Source organism: Marmota monax, unplaced genomic scaffold (genome assembly GCF_021218885.2).
Source record: "Marmota monax isolate L192 unplaced genomic scaffold, Marmota_monax_Labrador192_F-V1.1 WCK01_AAM20220418_F8-fsc00172, whole genome shotgun sequence".
NCBI classification, from domain to species: domain Eukaryota; kingdom Metazoa; phylum Chordata; class Mammalia; order Rodentia; family Sciuridae; genus Marmota; species Marmota monax.
In genome coordinates, this window is record NW_026693633.1 from 291901 (window position 1) to 315510 (window position 23610).

The 23610-nt window shown below is 35.6% G+C and overlaps 1 protein-coding gene across 2 annotated transcripts in view; it reads right to left on the bottom strand.

Moving 5' to 3' along the window:
• Positions 1 to 23610, bottom strand: part of LOC124103218 (guanine nucleotide-binding protein G(q) subunit alpha) — a 287047-nt gene that overhangs the window by 33574 nt on the left and 229863 nt on the right. The gene's annotated exons all lie outside the window — the stretch shown is intronic.

The following is a 23610-nucleotide window of genomic DNA, read 5'->3' on the forward strand; positions in this document are numbered from 1 at the left end:
AGTGAATTAATCAAACGGATTAGAATTAATTAAAATAGATTAATCCACTGATAGTTGGATGGACTACTGGGAAGGGGGGCCTAATTGTAGAAAATAGGTCACTAAGAACTTTCCCCAGAGGTTTATTTTCTATATTTCTCTCTCTTTTGGGCTGTCATGAGTTGAGCAATTTTCTTCCACCACACCTTTCCATCAGGATGTTCTGTCTCACCTCAAGCCCAGAGCAACAAGTTGGAAAATTATGGACCGAATCCTCTGAGCCCAAATAAACTTTTCCTTTTCCAAGTTATTCTTGTCAGGTATTTTGGTTACAAAGATTCAAAGTTGACTAACACAATGTTCAGGTTTGAAGTCACATTGCTCATACATGTACTTGGGACACATGTTCCTCAAGTGTGATGGATGGGAGATGGTATACTTACACACATGCACCTTGAAGAAAAAGGTTCAGGTTGAAATATGAATTAGCTACAGAGGCACAGCTTAACATTAACTTCTATCAAAATCTAACAAATTTTCTTAGGTTTAAGATGAGTACCATTTCCTTTGTGAAAGTCAGTCATGCTTGCTGTACCTATGGATGGTTCTCTGGGTATCATTGCCTTTAGAAATGAGGACTAAGTACAAGATTTCTTTTAAATTAGAGAGCAAATAAACTTTTCATACAGTAAAAGATGCCTGAAATCAGATGAACCCAAATTGATATACAGTTCTGAGAATCCTCAGGCATGTGTTGATATAATTAGGGTGATAGAAAGAGAAAGGGTAGCCTGATAATTTAAGCAATACTTATGATGTTGGTATATCTAGACTTAAAGAGGTCTAGAAATACCAACCTGGTGTCTATCTGGTGATCATTCCTAAAACTATTCTTGTACAACATGGACAAGAGAAAAAACACTAGATATTCATCCTTGAAAAAATATTACTCTGTGAACTTAATAAATATAGCAACAACTTCCTAATTTGAAACAGTCAAAGCAAAATCTCCCAAAAATTCTGTAGTTGTAATTTTTCTTGAATATCATTTTTTATGTGTTGGGATTGGTTTTATATGTCATTGTTGAGGAAAAAAAAATTTTCCCAAATGGAAAATCTCAATCTTTCTTGCTGTAAGCCCTGATAAGTGGAATATTAAGAAATGATATTACAGAAATATAGAGACACCAAATTAAAAAAGGGACACTCAAAGTCACTGTGATTTGACCACAGTATGGGTAGGATGCTAGCTAGTGTTTCTTTGCTGCAAAATCCTCATTTACTTTGGAGTCACCTAGACATGCCTTCCCTTCCTCAGGGTTGGGTCCCTTTAAGGCTGAGTTGGTGGCCTTTTGTTTCTATTCCCAGAGAACCTTACTTACTGCTATGGAAATGCTTTATTACTATAGGATACTATAATTGACCATTCACTTGAGAATCTTCTTCAGTGGGCTGGAAACCTCTCAAGAACAGGAGCAATACCTTATTTACTTCAGCATTCCAAGCTCTTGTGAACAAAATACTCCAATGAACAGTTCCTGTGACATTCTTTCCATGCTTCTTGACAAAATAAATAGGTGTTTTATACACATAATGTCACTTAACACCCATAACAAGTTCCCAAATCACAGGGGCTTATTTTCTTTTAGTGATCCCAGTAAAAGACCAAAAATGCCTTACTGATCTGCTCCCTGCTCCATCCTATGGCACTCCCAGCTTGGATACATTAAGAGGAACTCAGTGGCAGATATATGATGTGGTCCTGGGCAGTGGGCATGTTGTGACCAGGTAAGTGATACTTTTTCTTATGTGAATGACCTGCATTTGGAGAGCAAATGCAGAATCCGAGTAGCAACAGGAATTTTTATCTGGAAAGACAGTTTTGTGATCTCTCAATGAGACAAATTAGAAGACTTATTTTAAGGGCACATTAGAATCTGGGTGGACAAAATGTGGTATGGTTGTGGACTTCTGAGATGTCAAAACTCCAGGTAGTAACCTTGACAAGAACTCTGTTCTGCCTCCATGGCAGTGACTGTTCACTGCCTATCTAGATGTTTTCCCTTTTGTCCTTCCTTACCCAAGGGAGGATATGTTCCAAGAAGTTCCCTGGGTGCCTGAAACCTTGGATGGTACTAAACCATATATATATATATTTATGGTTTTTCTCATATAGGTTGAGATTCCTATTTGGAAAATCCAGAAAGCTCTAAAATCCAACATATTCTGAGCACCAACATGATGTTACAAGTTGAAAACTCCACATCTGCATGTGACACACTGCAGTCAAAATACACTAAAAAGATAGAAAATTAGCTACAGACTATGTGGATAAGGTATATATGAAACATAAAAGAATTTCATGTTCAGACAAATATATGTAAATATTTCAAAATCCTAAAAACAAACAAAAACACCAAAACAAACAAAACCCTACCACCTGAAACTGGAAACACTGTTTTAGTCCCAAGCATTTTGGATAAGGGATACTCAACCTTTATATACATACTAATGATAAGGTTTAATTTATAAATTGGGCACAGCAAGAGATTAATACACTAGTAATAAAATGAAACAATGATGACAATACTGTAATAAGTTAATTAAAATTTATGAGTTTCTTATTTCTAGAATATTCTATTTAATATTTCTGGACCATAATTAATGGTGGGTAACTGAAACTATGGGAAACAAAACCATGGATAAGGAAGGGAGCACTGTAATAGAAGAGTAGCTGGAGAAATAACAATTGTGTCCAGAGAAATGATTGTCCAGCCAGACTCCACTGGAAGTACTGTTTGAAGTCACATGTGGACAGGTGACTAAGTTTCTATCAACAGAACATGAGCCAAGTGATAGTCACACCCTAGGGACTGACAGAGTTGAGGGAGTCTGGGTTCCTCCTAGTCAGGAGGAGACCTGCTCTGCTGAACTGGAATCCTTCCTTAAGAAACAACAAAAATTGGGAATGGAACCACCATTTGACCCAGCTATCCTTCTCCTTGGTCTATACCCAAAAGATTTAAAAACAGCATACTAAAGGGACACAGCCACATCAGTGGACACAGCACAATTCACAATAGCTAAACTATGGAACCAACCTAGATGCCCTTCAGTAGATGAATGGATAAAAAAAGGCATATATATATATACACACACACACACACACACACACACATATATACATATACAATGAAATATTACTCAGCAATAAAAGAGAATAAAATCATGGCATTTGCATATAAATGAATGGAGTTAGAGAAGATAATGCTAAGTGAAGTTAGCCAATCCCAAAAAACAAATGCTGAATGTTTTCTCTGTTATAAGGAGGCTGATTCATAGTGGGGTAGGGAAGGGGAGCATGGGAGGAATAGATGAACTCTAGATAGGGTAGAGGGGTAGGAGGGGAAAGGAGGGGATATCGGGTTAGAAATGATGGTGGAATGTGATGGACATTATTATCCAAAGTATATGTATGAAGACTCAAATTGGTGTGAATATACTTGTATATAACTAGAGATATGAAAAATTGTGCTCTATATGTGTAATAAGAATTGTAATGCATTCTGCTGTCATTAAAAAAAGAATGGACTAAAAAAAAAGAAAGAAAGAGAGACAAACAAAGGTCTACATTCTTTAGCTGCTGTGTTTTCAGGATTCTTCATTACAGCAGCTGAGCTTTTGCTGAAGTAAAACATTCTCTAAGGAAAAAATGTACTTAGGAGGAGAAGATGGCCTCATTTCCCCCTCACAGTTCTGAATTCCAAGTTTCCTTATCTGTAAAATGAGAAGGGTAACTAAAATGCTTTCTAGCTCTAAAATTCTATGATTCATCATTCTTCTCCTTCCCATGGGACCTATCCAGTCCCACCCTAATAAGTACTCTGTTCTCTCCAGTTTGCTTTCACTATGCCTTGTACCTTCTCAAAGCCTGCTTGGTGGTTTTCATTTGCACTGATAGCAGCTTGCTACCTCTACTCCAAGCTTTTGCCATTCACTGGGAATCAAATTCTTAAATTAAAGGACTGAGCTCTTATTTGGAAGTTTAGGTATCAAGTTGAATTGATGAGATTTTGGAAAGGCAAAAACTTCCCATGAAATTATGCCAGTGAGGGCTGGGGATGTGGCTCAAGCGGTAGCACGCTCGCCTGGCATGCGTGCGGCCCGGGTTCGATCCTCAGCACCACATACAAACAAAGATGTTGTGCCTGCCGAAAACTAAAAATAAATAAATAAATAAATATTAAAAAAAAAAAAAAAAAAAAAAAAAAAAGAAATTATGCCAGTGAAATGGAACCTTTGAGTTAAGATTTGCTTATTTTAAAACATAACCATGCTGAAGATCTGTCATAGATGTCTTCCACTAGGTATGGATCTATCCTCGCCAGAATTACAAACAAGGCCCCAACTTTTTTTTAACCATTAAAGGAACCATTCATTCTTAAGGACTACTTCCTTCACTTTGGGCTGCTCAAGTACATACCTTTAACCAGATCTTCAAATAACTCTCAACTTTCTACCAGGTTAAAAATCTTCCAATATTTCCACCATTACTTTTCACATCTACTAAGCCATACTGCATTTTATCTCAATGTTCCACTCTCTTCCACCCTCAGCTCATAAAATGCTTCATATTAGGAAGAGAACTAATATGATTTTCACATCTGTATCTCTTAGAGTCCAGCATCTGTACTTAATGGCTCTGGTCTCCAGTTCTTACCTGCACAGAAAATACCTAGCATAATATTTTCTATCACCATTACCAGGCATGGTGCCTCCACTATGTCCTGGATGTCTACCATAACTACATAACTTCCACCAGCTATGCAGATCCATCAACAACATAAACATTTCTCCATTTCACTCACTGCACACCAATCTCCCATTAACATATCAATAGTTTTTCAACTTCCCATAGTTCAAAATATAGCTCTAATAACACTGAAAGCTCTTCCTCAGCTTTCCTCAATCCCTTTAACCCCTTTTCAAAATATGTCACGTACCTTTTAACTGCTCTGATTCCTTCTAAGCTTGCTAAATACAAGTATACCCTAAAAACAAAATGCTAAAAGATGCAAACATCAATCATCCCAACTAAAATATTTCCTGCTTAAACACTTAGTCTAAAATTACCACTTAAATTTAAGCTAAGTCAATATAAAAAAATTTTTATCTGAAACCCTCAAGTACAAAGGACAATTCCTTTGGAGCGCAGAGCCATCTTTAATTTGCTGTGAGCTGTTCCATACAAGGACATTTGCCCTACATTTGCTTTCAGTTTTATTTTTACCCATCTGCAAATTATCCTTTCCTCTTATATAGGTTACATTGATTTGGATATGATTTTTCTTAAGGTTACTCAACACAGCCAATGAACACATAAGGGTTAAAACAACAACCAAATTTAAAGCCCTGGACAGCATCACCAATGTTCTAAAACATAAAACACAATGTCAAAGAACACACTGAAGAAATATTAAAATAAAAAAAAGATGTATACTGTATACTTAGAAGACACAATGATATGTATGACATATCTGTGTTTTAGTGGTTAGTAATTTCTAAACTGCTAGCTTTGAAAATTAAAAAAAAAAAAAAAAAGCTGGGCATAGTGGCGCATGCCTGTAATCCCAGTGGCTTAGGAGACTGAGGTAGGAGGACTGTCAGTTCAAAGCCAACCTCAGCAAAAGTGAGGCACTAAGCAACTCAGTGAGACTCTGTCTCTAAATAAAATACAAAATAGGGCTGGGGATGTGGCTCAGTAGTTGAATGTCCCTGAGTTCAACCCGTGGTACCCCCTGTCAAAAAAAAAAAAAAAAAAAAAGAAAAAGAAAACAAAGTGTTTATGGTAGCAAACCCAACATCAAAAATTATACAAAGTAGAAATTCCTTCTACCATAGATCCAGGTTATCCTCCCATTTCTTTTGTATCATTTCATAAAGCTTTATGTACATACAAGCATACAGAATATAGATAATTTTTAGATAAATGGAAGGGCACTGTATGTATTGCCTATATTTTTGCTCATTTCCCTGTATAATATGCGTTGAGTCTATTCTATATCAGCACATGTAGATCCGGCCTACATATTTTTAAAGAGCTTGAATAACTTTATGAATTAATCATCTCAATGTTCATCTCTGCACTAGTTTTTGTATACAAATATATATCACTACTAAGGTAAATGTCATGTATATTTTAAAAATGTGAAAGATAATCCAAAATTGTTCCCCAAAGAGACTGCTATATGTTAAATTTTTAATAAGGCATTCTCTTTGTAAAGATCAAAAACAGTTCATTAAAATAAAAATGCAGATAAAATTAAATGGACTCAATAGTGTTCTTAGGATGTAAAATAAGTTGGATATGTATAGCCTCTAAAGACATACTTTTGCTGGATGCAGTAGCATATGCCTGTAATACCAGAGACTCAGAAGGCTGAGGCAGGAGGATCACAAGTTCAAGACCAGTCTCAGCAACTTAGCCTGTCTCAAAATTTAAAAACAGATAGATAGATAGGTAGATAGGAAGGACTGCAAATGTAGCTCAGCGGTACAGCTTCCCTGGGCTCAATCTCTAGTATCAGGGGGGGTAAAACTGTATTTTTCTTTTGAATTTTTCAGTTAAGAAAACATTCATCTTCATTCATTTTTGAATGATGAGTATAAAAAAACTTTCTAAAAAATATTTTTGCTAATTTCAATCTTATCACGATGGCTCCCCTTACTACAGTCCATGTGGCAGTTCTCTGGAAAGGTGCAGAAAATGGACTGATGCATGCCCTTCCCTCTTCAATACGTGACTTTGAAAATCATGCCCTTCAACCCAGGATAACTTGTGTGAAGGCTGGACAAAAACTCAGGTATTTTCTTGAGAATGAAATTAAGGAAAGATTAGTGCCAAAGGCACCAGAAAAACTTTGGTTTGATATGATCTCTAAAGTAAAGGATATGATCTCTACAGCAAATTTCAGATTGTTGAATGAGTTGTTGAATAAGATGAATCATGAACAGGGATCGGGGCCTTTGGCATCACTTTGTCTTCTGGAACTATCATGCACTAGGATGATGATTTTTATGTGTGTAAAGCCATTTAAATCGTCCCTCCACACTGCTCTGCTGGATTTTCTGTGTAGCAATGACCTTGCCATTTGTAGTTTTGCTAACTGCTATTCTTTTTTTAGGAAGGTAACTCTGAATCTGGTGAGGGATTAATGTGTTGTGATACATCAAATGTGAAGAGGTATCATTTACATTCATTATAGGAGGTAAATAAAAACTGTTACTCTGAGTATTAATAAGCTATAAAAACAAAGTGGAAAATGTCCTGTCTAGTGAGATGATTTTGTAAACAGACACAGAATGAGAAGCAAAGCACACTAGCAATGTAGAGGCACTTTACTTAGGGATAAGATAGGTGAGAAACAGTGTGTGAAAGTCAGGAAGTGATTAACAGGGCAGGTTGCTCTGGGAAGCTGATATACATATTCCAAAGAAGTACTATTTTTGTACTTTCTGCAATACACTGCTATAAAATACTTCTTTTTTGTTAGTTGTTTTGTTTTCATTGAAGGCTTATGGATGATTGGGAATCCTGAGTACCAACACTAGTTAAAGGTGTAAACTGTTTTTTTTTTTTTTAAATGGTGTACTGGTATGTGAAGATTTTATCCCACTACATGAGAAAAGGGAAATGGGAACTTCCACTCATTTTATGACCAAAAAATAAAGCTAAGCCCTGAAACAAGATAGACTCAAGAAAGCTTCAAGCTTTCAGTTTCAGAGTTTAGAGACTAAATTTTTGTATGATATTATAAAACTTGAGGATCATCTATTTACATTGAAAGCAATCTCTTAAGTTAAAGATAAGGGTACCAATTCATGGACATTAAGTAATTTCCCTAAGGTCTATAAATAACTTAGTGGAATTCTGATTTTCTATTCTGCAATCCAAGGATTATTCAAAAGAGCAATACAAAGTATCTTCATGTCTGTATTTTGGTTTGTCATGCACAAAGCTACATTAACCCAGGTTCTAGAACTGGAAGATGCTCTGGGAAAACCTGTTAATAGAAAGCAGTGACTACATGGAGAATAAGACTACATTCCAGATTGGGAATATAGGTCTTGCATTGAAGCCTGGCTTTATCAGTAGCCAGGGGTGTGACCTTGGGCAAGTCATTTAACTTCATTGGACTACAGTTTTCTCATTTTACCAGGAAAAGGTTGAAACAAACAAATGCTAACCATTCAGTGCTAACATCCCATAACTGTGCTTAGTTTGTCCAAATTAATACACATATTTCTGTGAAGCAGAAATCTTTGTTGGGACAACTTGGGAATTCACTTTCAGCTTTATGTAAATACTTGATGCTGTGTTTAGAGCACCACCTAGTGGACATTTGGCTGACTTGAGTAAATAAAAGTTTGTGCTTACAGAAAAGTGATACAAAGAACCATTTATTGAAAGAAGGAAGGAAGGAAGGAAGGAAGGAAGGAAGGAAGGAAAGAAGGAAGGAAGGAAGGAAGGAAGGAAGGAAAGAAGGAAGGAAGGAAGGAAGGAAAGAAAGAGAAAGAAAGACTGGAAGGACATCCAAAGCACATAATGCTCATTCGGACTTCATGTGAGAATCTACCTTTTTTTTTTTTTTTTTTACTAGTGACTGAGTGCCACTGTTTGGCATACTATAAAAACAGTGACTTAAAAAATCAGTATCACCTGTGAAGTGGAAAAAAACATTAGGGAAAGAAAAATCAAAGCCACAATGAAATACCACTTCACATTCATTAAGGATGCATACTATTAAAAAAAGACAAATATAATAAGTGTTAGCAAGTATGTAGAGAAATTGGAAACTCTGTACATGCTGGTGAAAACAAAATGCTATGAAAAGCAATACAATTTTCATGTCAGTGTGAATTGTAGAAGGAAGTTTAGTTTCAGAGAAAACTTCTGTCTCCTTAAAATTCTTTAACACTTCCTCATTCTTTTTCAAAGGTTTACAGTTCATATTCAATACATCATTAGCTTATAAAATACACACTGGAGTGTATTGTTCTTTGTTACTCTTGAGATACCCTCAAAGGGGAAAGGTGTACTTTCAAAAATCCAGAGAAACAAAATCAACAACTTTGTCCCTTGTGTGTTTTTTTAAACTAATAAATAATACACATTTGATAAAACTTCTGGGTGTCTCTGATTGCCTTTGAGTTTATCCAGAAGAGAGAACTGTGCTTATTTAATGTGAAAGTGCCTACTTTGAACCAGTTTGGGCTCAGTGCCCACAGGCTGTGCACGGTTTTGCAGCCACAGCCCACAGACCAAGTGTGGGCCTACTCTAGTTGACAGCTGGACATGCCCTGCCAGGGGGACAAGGCACTCTATAACGAATGACCAGCTCCACGTGAATATCCTTTGCTCTTGTTTTCCATAAGATGGCCAACATGGGACCTCTGAAGAGTTATGAAAGGTATGGCTGTCCTTAGCAAAAATTAATTATGCTGTCAGGAGTGGTGACAGGGGGATCACATGTTTGAGGCCAGCCTGGGAAACTTAGTGAGATCTAGTCTCAAAATAAAAAATAAAAAGGGCTGGGGATGTAGCTCAGTGTAGAGTATCTCTGGTTCAATCCCTGGCACAAAACAAACAAACAAACAAACAAACAAATACCAACTTTAGGTGTAATAAGCACTTTTCAGCACCTTTCCTTTCTGAAACATTCTGCCCTACTGTACTTTATAAGATGAAATGCTTGAAAGTGCAAACAATAAGAGTGTCTTCAAATTTCTACCATTAGTTCCCAGTGCTATTTGATAAAATGAAATAAGAATATTAATACCTAAAGAGATGTTTCTCTTTTTAAAATCTAAATTTTAAGATGACAAAACTGCCTAAAAGACTAGGAACACTTTAATTTCAAACTGTTCTGTTTTTATAGGATATCATATGCAAAACCTTTCACTTTCTTAATTTCCCTTCAGCCCATCCTGATACTTAATCAAGCCAATTACTTGATGTGCTCCACCATCACCTGCTCTTGCACAGGAATATCCTTAAGAAACCCTTTGAATATAGAAAATTTATTGAGTTTTAATATTTTGAAGTTGTAGCTTTTATCCTCTGAGTTCCAGATAGCAAATTTACAGTGGGGATAATTTTTAGCCTCCTGGGTTAGGAATCACCATCATCTTATTATAAGAATCACATATGTCATTAATTATGTGTCAAGGTCTGTTACTTCACATATAGTAAGTTACTGAATCCGTACAACAACCCTAACACAGTTGAATGAACTGAGGACCTGAGAGCCTCAAGGTCAAAAAGCCAGAGAGCAACACATCTGGGATTTGAATCCACCCAATCTGGCTACAGAGTCAGAGTTCTTAACCTCCCATGCAAAACTGTACCTTTAGAATTCTAGGTACTTTTTAGTGAACACTGGGTGACCCTAGCAATGGGAAGTTAACTCTGAAAAACTCTGTATAATCCTAATCAATGAAGACCTCAACTGTGAAAGATGAGTGGACTAGATGTGCCTGGTTCATGATAGACTCTCAATAAATGCTTAGCCCTGGGCTCTTCTGCAATGTGATATTCAACTCAGGGCAAGGATGTCCTTCAAAGTTTGATATTAAAGTGAGATGACATGGAACAAACTCTGAGCTTGGGATCTGAAGTTTTACCCTCTCCACCACAAGATGCTTCTCATCTTCAGTTTCAGTATAAGATAAAAGCTGGTTAACTTTAATGACAAGTAAAGAGCAGTATATATTTTTTCTTTCAAGTGTCTCTTGGCAAACTGGTTTTTGAAGAACTGTCTCTGGACTTTTGACAAAGGTTCCAGTTCTACTGGCCAACTGCCCCCAAGTGCCCAAAACAAAACAAAACCAAAATGCAACCTTAGTGACTGGAAGGTTGAGGAGCTTCCAATTTCCATTCCTAAAACTGGACTAGTGAACAAAGTCCTAGAACAAACAGATCACCATCCCATTGACAGTGGTAGTTTTTCAGGGATGAGCACTACACATTGTAGACTTGTAAACTTTAAAGATTACAACCTACATTAACAAATACATTTTATATTGTATCTCGTCCACACACACACAAATATAAATATATGAAAATTTATATATATGAAAATAAAAGTTTCACGAAATAATAATTCTCCTGAGAGTGATATCTTTTGATATTTTCTATTGAATTTTATTTACATTTATTCCATTTCACCTTTTAAAGAAGTTGTTCATAACCTACCATATAACATTCACAGCCTAATAATGGTGCCAACTCATTCATACATTAAAATCCACAATTTGAAAAATACAGTAATAGTGGTTAGTGTTTTTTTCTGCCAGGTGTGCCCTCCTCCTTGATTCACCCCATCACTCTCCTGGTCTTCTGAAAATACACCCAGCTTCTTGCCACTGGGACTATGGGAATTTGCAGTGACAATCTCAGGGCTATACCTGCACACCCTCCCCAGCCCCTGCCAAGATTTTCACTGTGGAGTTGGAGTGTGCATTAGTTCATTTTCCATTGCTATAACAAAATACTGGAATCTGCATACTTTGTAAGAAGAGGTTTATTTAACTTCAGTTTTGGAAGCTGAAGTTTCATGATTGGGCAGCCTCATTCATTCAGCCTTTGGCAGAGGTTCCCTTGATTATGTCACATGAAAGCAGATAGCATTGTGACAGGAGCATATGTAAGAAGGAGAGCTAATATGGCAAGACAGGAAGCTAAAGAGAAGGGAGAAGCCATTCTTTCTATTTTATATTAACCCACTCTTACAGAAACTCACTCGATGAGACCAGCATTAATTCCTTCTGAAGGCAGCCCCCCAAACCTAATCATTTTCCACTAGACCCCACCTCTTAAAGGCTCCACCATCTCTTAACATCTTTAACACTAGAGGCCAAGTTTCTAACACATGAACCTTTGGGTGAACACACTCAAATCATAGCCAAACCATGATAGAATGGCAACTTCCTTTTCTCTTGGGTTGTTAGGCTGAGAAGACATGATTCAGGACTGTTTGAATCAAAGAGAAGCAAAAGAGAAAGAGTTCCAACCAAACTCTAGTACAGGATGCAGAGATGGCATGAACTCCCTGGTTCTTCCTGGTTATGCGAACCACTGTGATAACTTTCACAGTCTTTCTCCAACCACGAAATCATGACTAATACAAAATCATGATAAACAAAACATGTGAACAGGTAACAAACATAGTAGGATGAGCTGTATCTTAAAAGTCATGTTGCTTTGAGTCTCCCCTTATTTTCATTTTTAAATTTCTCCCTCGTTAGTCTAAAAGAAATTTTCTTAAATAGAAAACTTCCACGTTTCTTAAGCATTTACTCATATAACATTTCTCCCCCAAATTTTAATCTTACTTAATGAATAATGATTGAGTATACTTACACTAGCATAAATGTCAAATCAAAGAGTTCTCTTTAAAAGACTAAATTAGCCACAGTTGATGATGTTTAGAAAGAAAAGTTACAGTATTTCTTCCACTATTAAAATTATTGATGATACCAACAATCATTTAGTGAATGCTCCAAGAAGTTTATCTGTTATCTATTTCAATAACCCTCACAACACTAAAGCAAATAATAAACTAATTTTTTACATTAAAAGGATGGCACTGAGATATTATTGTTTAAGACCATCAAGCATGAGATGAATGGAACTTCAGATGAATAGTCCAACTCTTTTGCTTCCCTATTGTCTCTTCAGTGGTAGTTCATAGGTATCCAATGTCCCAAAAAAGGATCCCCTATTACTCCTTTCTAAAAGTGACAATCCACATTACATAAATGACAATCCACATTATATAAGTAACAATTAAAAAAAACAACAACACTGTCCCCCCACCAATAGGTTCATGTGTGAAAACACACTAGAGATGTTACTATAGCAGATTTAACTCACACAGCATAAGATACCTAGAGAATGGCAGCTACACCACCCATGCCCTTTGTCTTAACCTGTCTGTAGGAAGAACATTCCACATAGCCTGGACTTCCTATTACATAATGAGCCTGGAAGCACAGATGTGCTATTATTCTAGAGAACACCAGAGATATGGATAATGATTTTAAGTTTTACAAAATGTAGATTCCTGATAAAAGACAATTTATTTTTATTTTTTTTTCTTCTTCTTCTTCTTTTTTTTTTTAAGGGAGAAATGAATGGTACTTAAGAAAGACCCCATCTAGTTAAATTTGACCATGAAAGTGGTCCAGATTTCTCTGGCTTTGGGCCCACAGTTAGTCTATAACATAAGCTTTTTTCTATCTTTGTGCTTTAAATTCCTTTTATTTGTTTCATCTAAGATGAACAAACAAGGGCTGAGATAAATCCTGACCTCATAAAACTGTCTCCTCTATTTCAATGAGCTCCTTAATTTGTATGATTCCTAACAGGTGTTTCAGTTTTGAAGCTATTTAGAGCAGACTAATAGAAAATGGATGTTTTCTAATACTGCTGAGCTCCTTTGACTAGACATTTGTACATACTTCTCCGCTCACTTGTATTTCCATCTTATCCTTCTATAGGCAATTAGGACAAGAGAAAACAGCCTAAAACTCATTTTTATTTAACTATATTTTAAGTGATAAATGTTTCAGGAAAGGTTTCATAATTTAACTTTTTAAGTGTCATATCTTTAAGCCTTGAACAACAGTATAGTTGTTCAAGGAATATTTTGAAAATGCAAATACATAAAATGAATAAAACATAAAATCAAAATTACCCTTACTATAGCTATTCAGAGATAATCCCTGCTAAGGATTTCAATTTGATCTTCCAGTCATTATGTATGAGTCTACAATAAATACCTGATTATCAGGGGGAAAAAAAACAATCACCTCGTGTTTGATGGGGGAAAACTCATTCTGAAATATATCAGAGTGTTCTGTTTGTCTTAACAAGGCCTGATCTCAAGAGAAATCATTTTATCAGAACCTAAATTACAGGGGTTTTATCAGAGCCCCGACGACCTGGGAGAAGGGCAACAGTCAATTCTAACTAACTCTAGTTTTCCATGTGGGGAGGGAAATATAGATGCATGGTACCTTAATCATAGTGACACAGTCTGAGAAGTGTGTCAATAGGTCATTTTATTGCTGTGTGAACATCAAAGAGTACACTTATTCACACCCAGGTGATATAACCTACCACATACCTGTGATACATGGTATAGCTTGCTGCTCCAGGCTATAAAACTGTACAGCAGTGTCACTGTACTGAATGCTGCAGGTAATTGCACACAATGATGAGTATTTGCATAGCTAAATGTATCTAAACAAAGTTACAGTAAAAGTACTAGGTGATGGGAATTTCCCCACACCATTAATCATCTTATTGGACTTAATCATCTTATTTGGTATGTTGATGGCCAAATGTCATTACGTGGTACGTGACTACACTTAACTTCACAAACTCGCCATCCTATCCTACCTAAGGGAGGTAGGGGTGAGACCGAGAAGACCTCACAAAGCGCATGGCCCAGCAGAACAGGCTCACTAAACAACAGACACTTAATCCTGGTACTATCAGAAGCTTCCCCCCATTTCATTGCCACATTAAAGGCCTCCATGCAGCAGTTTCTTCCATCCAGTACATCACCAACAGCAATCAAGGAAAACAGTCACAAAGCATATACAAGGCAACAAAACACAGTTTGAAGAGACAGCAAGCATCAGAACCAGACTTAGATGTGGTAGAGGTGTTAACTTAAAAAAGCATGATTAATATGCTAAGGGTTCTAACAGATACAGTATAAAGTGTGCAAGAACAGATGGGCAATGTAAGCAGAGATAGAAATTCTAAGGATAAATTTTTAAAAGTAAATGATAGAGATAAAAAGAGAAATACTAGAACAGAAATGGAGAATGCCTTTGATAAGTAGATTAGACATAGCTGAGAAAGCATTGCTGAATTAGTGAATATCAATAGAAACTTCCAAAACTAAAAAAAGAGGAAAAAAAAGCTTGAAGGAAAAAAAAAAGAATATTCAAGAACTGTGGGATAACTACAAAAGTTGTGACACATGTAATGGGAATACTAGGAGGAAAAATAAAAGTAAAAGGAACTGAAGAAATATTTAAAGCAACAATGACTGAGAATTTCCCCCAAATTAATATCACACATAAATTCACAGATCTAGAAAGCTCAGAGACACTAAAGTAGGATAACTGATTACCCCACCCCTAATAACTATAACCAGGCATAAAATTCAAACTGCAGAAAATCAAAGATTAAGAAAAAAATCTTGAAAGAAACCAGATTAAAAATATAAATTACCTATATAAAACCAACTGTAAAAATTGGACCTTATCTCTTCTCAGAAACCAGAGAGAATGAAACAAGATATTTAAAGTACTGAAAGAAAAAACAAAAACAAAATCCCAGAGCCTAAATTTCTATACCATATGAATTTACCCTTCCAAAGTAAAGAAGAAAAAAGACTTTCTCGGAAAAATTAAATTGGAGAAAATGTGCTGCCATGCATTATATAAGAATTCTTCTTTTCTTTCTGTGGTAGTGGAAATCAAACCTAGGGCCTCATTTACGCCAGGCAAGCACTCTACCACCAAGCTACACCAAGCAAGAAATATTAAAAGATATCCTTTAGTGAGAAGGAAAATGGTATAGGTCAGAAATTCAGATCCACATTAAAAAAAATAGAAGAATAAGAAGGTAAAACAAAATTAAGATTTTCTTAAAATTTTTCTTAGAATTCTTGCTTATCAATAGATTTACTGTTAAAAATAACAATAGCAACAATGTATTCAATTCACATTTATGTATTCTTAGGTAAAGTGAAAGCAATAATACAAGAGATGAGAAAAAGAAATTAAGATTATTTTGTCATAAGATACTTGTACTACCCCAGAAGCAGTTTAGTATTTGAATATGGATGTGGATTATTGGAAGAATCTCCAAAGACTTAGGGATTAAACAATACACTTTTATATAACACACATATTATAAGAAATTCCATAGCAATAAAGAAGTGTTTTGAACTAAATGAAAATGAAAACACAACATAGCAAAATTTGTGGAGTGACATGATAGCAGCGCTTAGAAGGAAATTTACAGCATCGAATGCATACATGTTAGAATAGAAGAAAGAGCTAAATGATCTAAGTTTCTACCTTAGAAAAAGATGAACAAAGTGAACTCAAAATAAAAAGAAGAAAAAAATGTGGAGCAGAAATCAATGACACTGAAAACAGGAAGTCAACAGAGAAAAATCAACAAAACCAAAAGCTGTTCTTTGAAAAGATCAATAAACCTCAAATCAGGCTACGCAAAAAAGAGAAGACACAAATTACTAAAGACAGAGAAAAAGCACATATCACCATGGCCACCATGGACATTAAAGGGGTGATACAGGAATATAGAACCAACTCTACACATGCAAATCTGGTAACCTAGAAGAAATGGAACAATCCCTTGAAAGACAATCTGCCAAACTCCTATAAGAAACAAACAATCTAAATAGGTCTGTATTTCTTAAAGAAATTGAATCAAAAACTAACCTTCCAAAACAGAAACAACAGGCCCAGATTGCTTCACTGGTAAATTCTACCAAGATTTAAGGAAGATCTATCAATTTTCTAGACTTTTGATGAAGGAGAAGCAGAGAGAATACTTCCTAATTTGTTCCATGAGGCCAGCATTACCCAAATAAATAAAGTGATGACTGTATAAACATACATACATTCCCTGGGAACCATCACAGGGGATTGCTAATGATTTCTATTTCTTGGGGTGGATAGTGATTACATGGATATGTTCATACAGTGATAATTCATCAAACTAAATACTTAAAATTTGCATAGTTTTGTATATATATGTGTCAATACAAACAAATTTGATAATAAAAATAACTGTCAGAAATTATCAGTAACTAATAAATAGAAAATAAAGATTTGAATGATTCAATTAACATGGCTTGTTCTAATAGATGTAATATATAACCTTGTACCCAAAAAACGAGCAATCATAATTACAAGCACATGTGGAATGTTTACAAAAACTGACTACACGCAATAAGTGACAAGCGATGTTCTAAAACAATAAATGATGAACTATATATCATGTTCACTAGTGGCAAAACTCAGTACTGTAAAGTTTAAATCTAACCTCAAATTCATGTATATAGTTATTTAAATTTCAATCATATTTATTTCGTAGAATTTATGCTCATCTTAATATTCAAACAGAAGGTAAAGGACCAAGAATAACCAAGAAAATTCAGAACAATGTAGACAGATTTAATCTCCTATATGTTGAGATTTATAAAACCATATAACTTTTATATTGGTGCAGGAGAAGTAAATGGGTCAACCAAACAGAGAACTCAGAGAAAGACTTGTACATATCAAAAAACTTGATACAGGTCCCCTGTCATTAATATCAGTTAGAAGGAGGATAATCAAAAACACTAACAAACTAAAAAAAAAAAAATTTTCTTTTAAAGTACTAACAACATAAAAAGTACATCTGCTTAAAGACCTCAGAGAGTTTAAGGTAGCAAAGAGTTACTAGGCCAGGATCTGGGGGCATATGGGTCTAGAAAACTGAGCCCAGTATTTGGGGTAACTTTTCCCATGAAGGTAACTGCTGATTCTGGAGGTAGCAGCTGAGAGGCTTGGGAAACAGGGGGCTGGTAAAACATGTTTGCTTTTCACTAGAGCTATGCACTAGGAGTGAAGGTAGGCCCAAGTAAAAAGGCACATGAATGGACTACAGCTGAACTTGCTTCTCACCAGAAGACCGCAATGAGTAAGACTGACAATACGAAGGGTTAGCAAAGATGTGAAGTGATAGCAACTTTCAGACATTGATGGTAGGAATGTAAATTGGTACGCTCATTTTGGAAAACCACTTTGGCTTTATCTATTAAGTTTAAGAATATGCATCCATGTGCTTGCGATTCTATTTCTTGGTATGTTTCTACCAGAAATAGGAACTCATGTGCACCAAGAGACATGCATGTAAATATTCACAGGAGCATTATTTGTAATAGCCCCAAAGTGGAAACACACATTAACAATCTGAAAATATGGACATAAGAATGAACAAACTGTGGTACTTTCATGCAACAGAATACTATACAATAGTGCAAATGAATTAATTATTTAGAATGCATACACCTTACAAACACTAAGGAAAAAAAAAACAGACAAAAACATATTACTCATTTTTATGCATTTTAAAGCTCAAATTAACATACTCTCTAAACAATGTTTGAAAAAATATGCTGATTCTCTTCATATAAAAATTAAGCACAAATTAAACAAAACCATAGTGTTTAGAAATGCATATTTAAGTATTAAGACAAAACAAAACAAATTGCAAAGTGATTACTTCAGTAATCTAACCTGTGTGAGAGAGATACTAGCAAGTACCAATGGTCATGGCAAATTCTACTTCTTGCCAAGTGTTGAATACAGATATTTGCTTTGTAATAAGTCACTGTACTATAAATTTTTAATTTGTGTACTTTGATGTGTATGTATACATTTTATAGTTAGGTTAAAAATAACAGTGGAGGGCTGGGGTTGTGGCTCAGCATTAGAGTGCTCGCCTACCACATTCGAGGCCCTGGATTCGATCCTCAGCACCACATAAAAATAAATAAATAAAATAAAGTTATTGTGTCCAACTACAACTAAAAAATAAATATTAAAAAACAAAACAAAACAGAGGATGCTAGGTGCAATGGGGGCATGCCTGTAATCCCAGCAACTCTGGATGCTGAGGTAGGAGGATTGAAAATTCAAGGCCAGCCTCAGAAACTTAGCGAGGCCCTAAGCAACCTAGTGAGACTCTAAGCAACCTAGTAAGACCCTATCTCAAAATGAAAATTAAAAAGTGCTGGGAATGTGGCTCAGTGTTTGAGCAACCCTGAGATCAATCCCTGTGCCCCCCCCAAAAAAAAAATCAGTGGAAAAAATACAGATGGACCTATATTCATATATTTAACATCCTTAGTGGCAGAAGTCCAAGCCTCGGGTTCAAGCTCAAATGAGATCAAAAAACTTCCTTCTGAGGGCCAGGGCTGGCGCACAGGGGTAGAGTGCTGGCCTAGCATGAGCAAGGCTCTGGATTTCATACCCCGATTTGGGGACTGGTGGGGGGGTGGTAAGGAGGAGGATGAGGATGGTCAATAGTCATAGGAAACAGAAGAGCAGACAAATAAGAGGGTGGGAGGAGGAATATGAAATGAGGACAAGTAGCTGGAAATGAACAAAGGAATAAGGAAATGAGAAAGAGGTTAAATATAAAAAGTGGAGTGTTTTTCAGGAATATCCTTGTTAATTAGGTCATGAACCTGAGCCAAGTGTACCAAAGGCATAATTTGATTAAGGGCTGATAAAATCAATCCAATTAATGGTCAGAGACTGCTATCTTAAACTAAGCTTTTACTTTTAAGTACTTATAAGTTTCCTTTAGATCTTTCCTTTGGAATTTGAATTTTTCTCCTTAATATTAGTCAGTATTCCCCACAAAGTTGAATGTTATCTGAAGAAAATTCCCAAAAGCTCATTCAGAGTTTTTAGAGCAGAAGAGAGTACATGTTCCACACTTTTAAAGATAATTTTCAGACTTTGGTTCCAGTTAAATAACTTCAAAATGGTTAGTCTAGTATAGAAATATCCAAAAGAAATCCATATTTTGGATTATTTATTTCAAGACAGTTCAAAACGTAATGAGCAATACTGGAATTCTGAATTACTGGTAAAGGATCTCTGGCTGGCCCACTATTGTCTGTGACTATAGAAAGAACTTATAGGTAGGAGAGAGAGTTCAATTTCTTCCTGAAAATAAAGAGTTTTCATTCTATTCCCATGCTCTTGGATGCCTGAAAGCTATTCTTGCTTTTTCTCTGCAAGTGTCTCTAATTTTGTAGACAACATTGTAGGAAGGGGAAAGAAAAGGTGGTCTAGAAGGGCAAAGGATCTGGCCCTGAGGGATCTTGTCTTGGACCTTACTCTTTGTTATAATGCAAACCAGATCAAGTGGTGAAGCCAACAGAACAATGGTTTTATCAAGTTCTTATCTCTCCTTTTACTTTATGGTTTGGACAACTCTAAGAATAAGGTTTGAAGGATAAATGCTTATGAGAATCAATGTTGGGAAATCCATCTCGGTCAAAGGCAGGCCTGGATTGGGAGGAACTACCTAGCAATTTTATCAAAACTATAACAATTCATCAAGACTCTTTCAAGAAGCTCAAATTTTTATAAAATAGAGGAGATAAAAATCTCAGTCTTTGCAATTCTACAAAGAGCATAGTCTGGAAGATAATCTGAAGCAATGTCTGAGACAGCATCTTTGAATTAGTGCTCAAATATTTATGAAACAAAGAGCCAGAAAAATAAAGAATAAAAGGTAGTGTTTGGATATATAATTATAAACTGAAATATGTGATGTGGATGCTTTGTGTGCTCTGGGTTTTCAGTTACATAAAATAACAAAGCCATGAAAGGGACATAGCAGAAAGTTGGATCCATGCTGGTATACTGTCAGAGAAAAATAAGACAGAAAGGGAATACACAAATCAACACGGCTCTAGGATACGCTAGCCCACTATTTGACAGAATATTTCTTTCTTTGGAGGCAAAAAGAGACAGGAAGAAATTCATTCCCCTAACACTAGGAAATTTGAAAATCTAGACAGACAAAAGCAGAACTATGTAAAACTGTAAAGATGAACTGCTGGGAGCCATTAGCCAAGTAGGTATGACAATTTCCTTGCCAGCGTACCCCATGTTGCTGACATGTTGCAGTGACATTGAATGTAGGTGACCTTGCTCAAGGACCAAGGCAGATTAGGGTGTTCCCGGTTTTAAGATAATCGTGTTTAGGGCGTTCCCAGTTTAGGTTCCAGGTTTAAGGTTTAAGATTATTCCTGCTGGGAATAGGGCGTATCCTGCTGCCTGAGTTCCCCTTGAGTTCTCACGGGATTTAGACAGTATATTTTGAAGATAGAAGCCCAGTGGAGGTGGATTTGGGCAGAGAACGTGGATTTCCCCAGAACGTGATTGTAGACGGCTGGTGTGAGTTTGGGAATAAAGAGTTGCTGTTTGAATCTACAAGCTGTGTGGTGGCTCCTGATTGTGTGCCCAGCCAGACTGCGGCATTTGTGCCCAGCCAGACTGCGGCAATGAACACATGAAGTTTTGAAAATATCAAAAGCAAAAGCAAAATTCTAAACTACTTCCTTAGCGGCTTTTGCTTATGGTCTCCACAGATCCCCCCAGGGACATAAAGAAAAGGCCATGAGAATCCACTCCCAGGTTTTTCCTCATGATTATATACCAAAGAAGGCACAACAAAATCTGCTCTGGATTAAACTTAAGAACATCAGATTTCAAAACCAAGAACAAAACCTCTTGGGAGTCTATTTCAGTTTTGTCTCACCCAAATCAGAGAATTTGGGGAATCTAGAATTTTATAATTCTTAATATTCTTAATGAACTAATAACAACATTTCCATATATTAGTATACATGGGGGAAAAAGGATCATTCAACCATATTCCAATATTAACAAATATTTTTGATAATGTCACCTAATTACCAACAATGCTGGCTGTGGCTAATATGGACAGAATAAATGATGAGCAATCCTTTTTTATTATGCCGAAAATCATCTCTAATCCTACCATCAGGTCTGATGTGATTTCTAAGGAAAGAACACCATACAGGTGTGACTTTTATCTCATGGAATTACAATGGAGACTTTCAAAACATTCACAAATGATTAGTGAAAAAAAATGATACTTTTATTATTTTAATTATTTTAGTCTGTTACATAATGTAAAAATCACCTTAAAAATCAAAGGAACTGGGACAATATTTTTTGGCATACTTAGTACCTATATAATGAATGGCAAGTTATTATGGAAACTTTTAATTATGAATCTGATAATCAAAACAATGCCATTGCCTTTAATTAACATATATTAAGGTGAACATTAATATTTTATATATTTCTATATAAAATCTGACCTCTTTAATAATGTTAGGTGAAAAATAGGATAAGTGACCTGTAATGTCAAGATAATTAAAGAACTGTATTTAAGTACTAGACTTAGCTAATAAATAATCTGAGGAATCTACCATCTCTTCTATTTAGCTAATTTTAATGTGGTAAGTTAATTATCATTAAATCAAAACATGTATTTCTTCATGGATACAATTCATTTATTTTGTACAAAATATGTACTAATAAACACTTTCTCTAGCTATAATATAAACATAAAAAATAAAATTGTGTGTGCTTCTTACATCTTCTGTCTAGTTCACACACATAAATTTTATTTTACTGGGTAGCAAACTAAAGGTTGATGATCTATAAAACAAGGGCTTTCCTTCCCCCATATGCTATATTCTGACAAAAAGCATGTCTCCTTTTTAATGCTGTTTAGACAAAGTTAATGTTCTCCTCCCATTTTCATATCTCTTTAGATACTCTGGTAGCCATAACATAGTAGGCAAGATGTCAAAATGTTTTTTGTCTTGATCCAACATACAAAGAAATATGAAATTCTATAATATGTCTGCTTTCAGAATATGCAACATATTCAAAACACAAAATCCAAGGATTACAGAACAACAAATGGGCACAGAAATAAGGACAGAAAACAGAGATGTCATAGTTAAAATTCTAAAAGCAACTACCTAACATATTTTGATAACTGACGTATTTTAGCATGCTTTTAAGCACTTTGCTTTTTACCTATAGGGGGACAATTAGCTTAAATAAGCTTCATTCTTAAAAACAATCTCTCTGGTTGACTCAGCCAGGAATGATGCATGAATAGGTAATTCAGTTCTATATGAGATATTAATTCATGGGAACATCATCAATCCCACAACAAAAGAAATGCTATAGAGAAATGGATTTTTTTTAATAGAATTTTTAAGACCTGCAGAAAAATAAACAAAAATATATTTTAAAACTTAAAAAAGCTAAGAATTCTTGTATATCTAAAAACACAGATAAATGGATGGAGTTAGAGAAGATAATGCTTAGTGAAGTTAGCCAATCCCCCCTCCTGCCCCACCACAAAATGCCAAATGTTTCTCTGATATAAGGAGGCTGATTCATAGTTTCATAGTGGGGTAGAGAGAGGGAGCATGGGAAGAATAGACAAACTCTAGATAGGGCAGAGGGGTGGGGAGGGGAAGAGAGGGGGCATGGGATTGGAAATGATGGTGAAATGTGATGGACATTATTATCCAAAGTACATGTATGAATACACGAATTGGTGTGAATATACTGTTTATACAACCAGAGATATGAAAAGTTGTGCTCTATATGTGTAATAAGAATTATAATGCATTCCACTGTCATATATAAATAAAAAATTAATTTAAAAAAGTATATTTTAATAATGCCAGATTTTATCTTAATTACCTACTGAATATATCTACTTCTTTTACCATATTAGATAGATATTTAATATTCATTGTCATTTCAGACTGCAAACACTGCCTCTGACGGGACTATCAAGACATCTTTTCACACACACACACACACACACACACACACACACATGAATGAAATCTAGCTCATAGGCATGGTTTCCTACACCCCCTAATT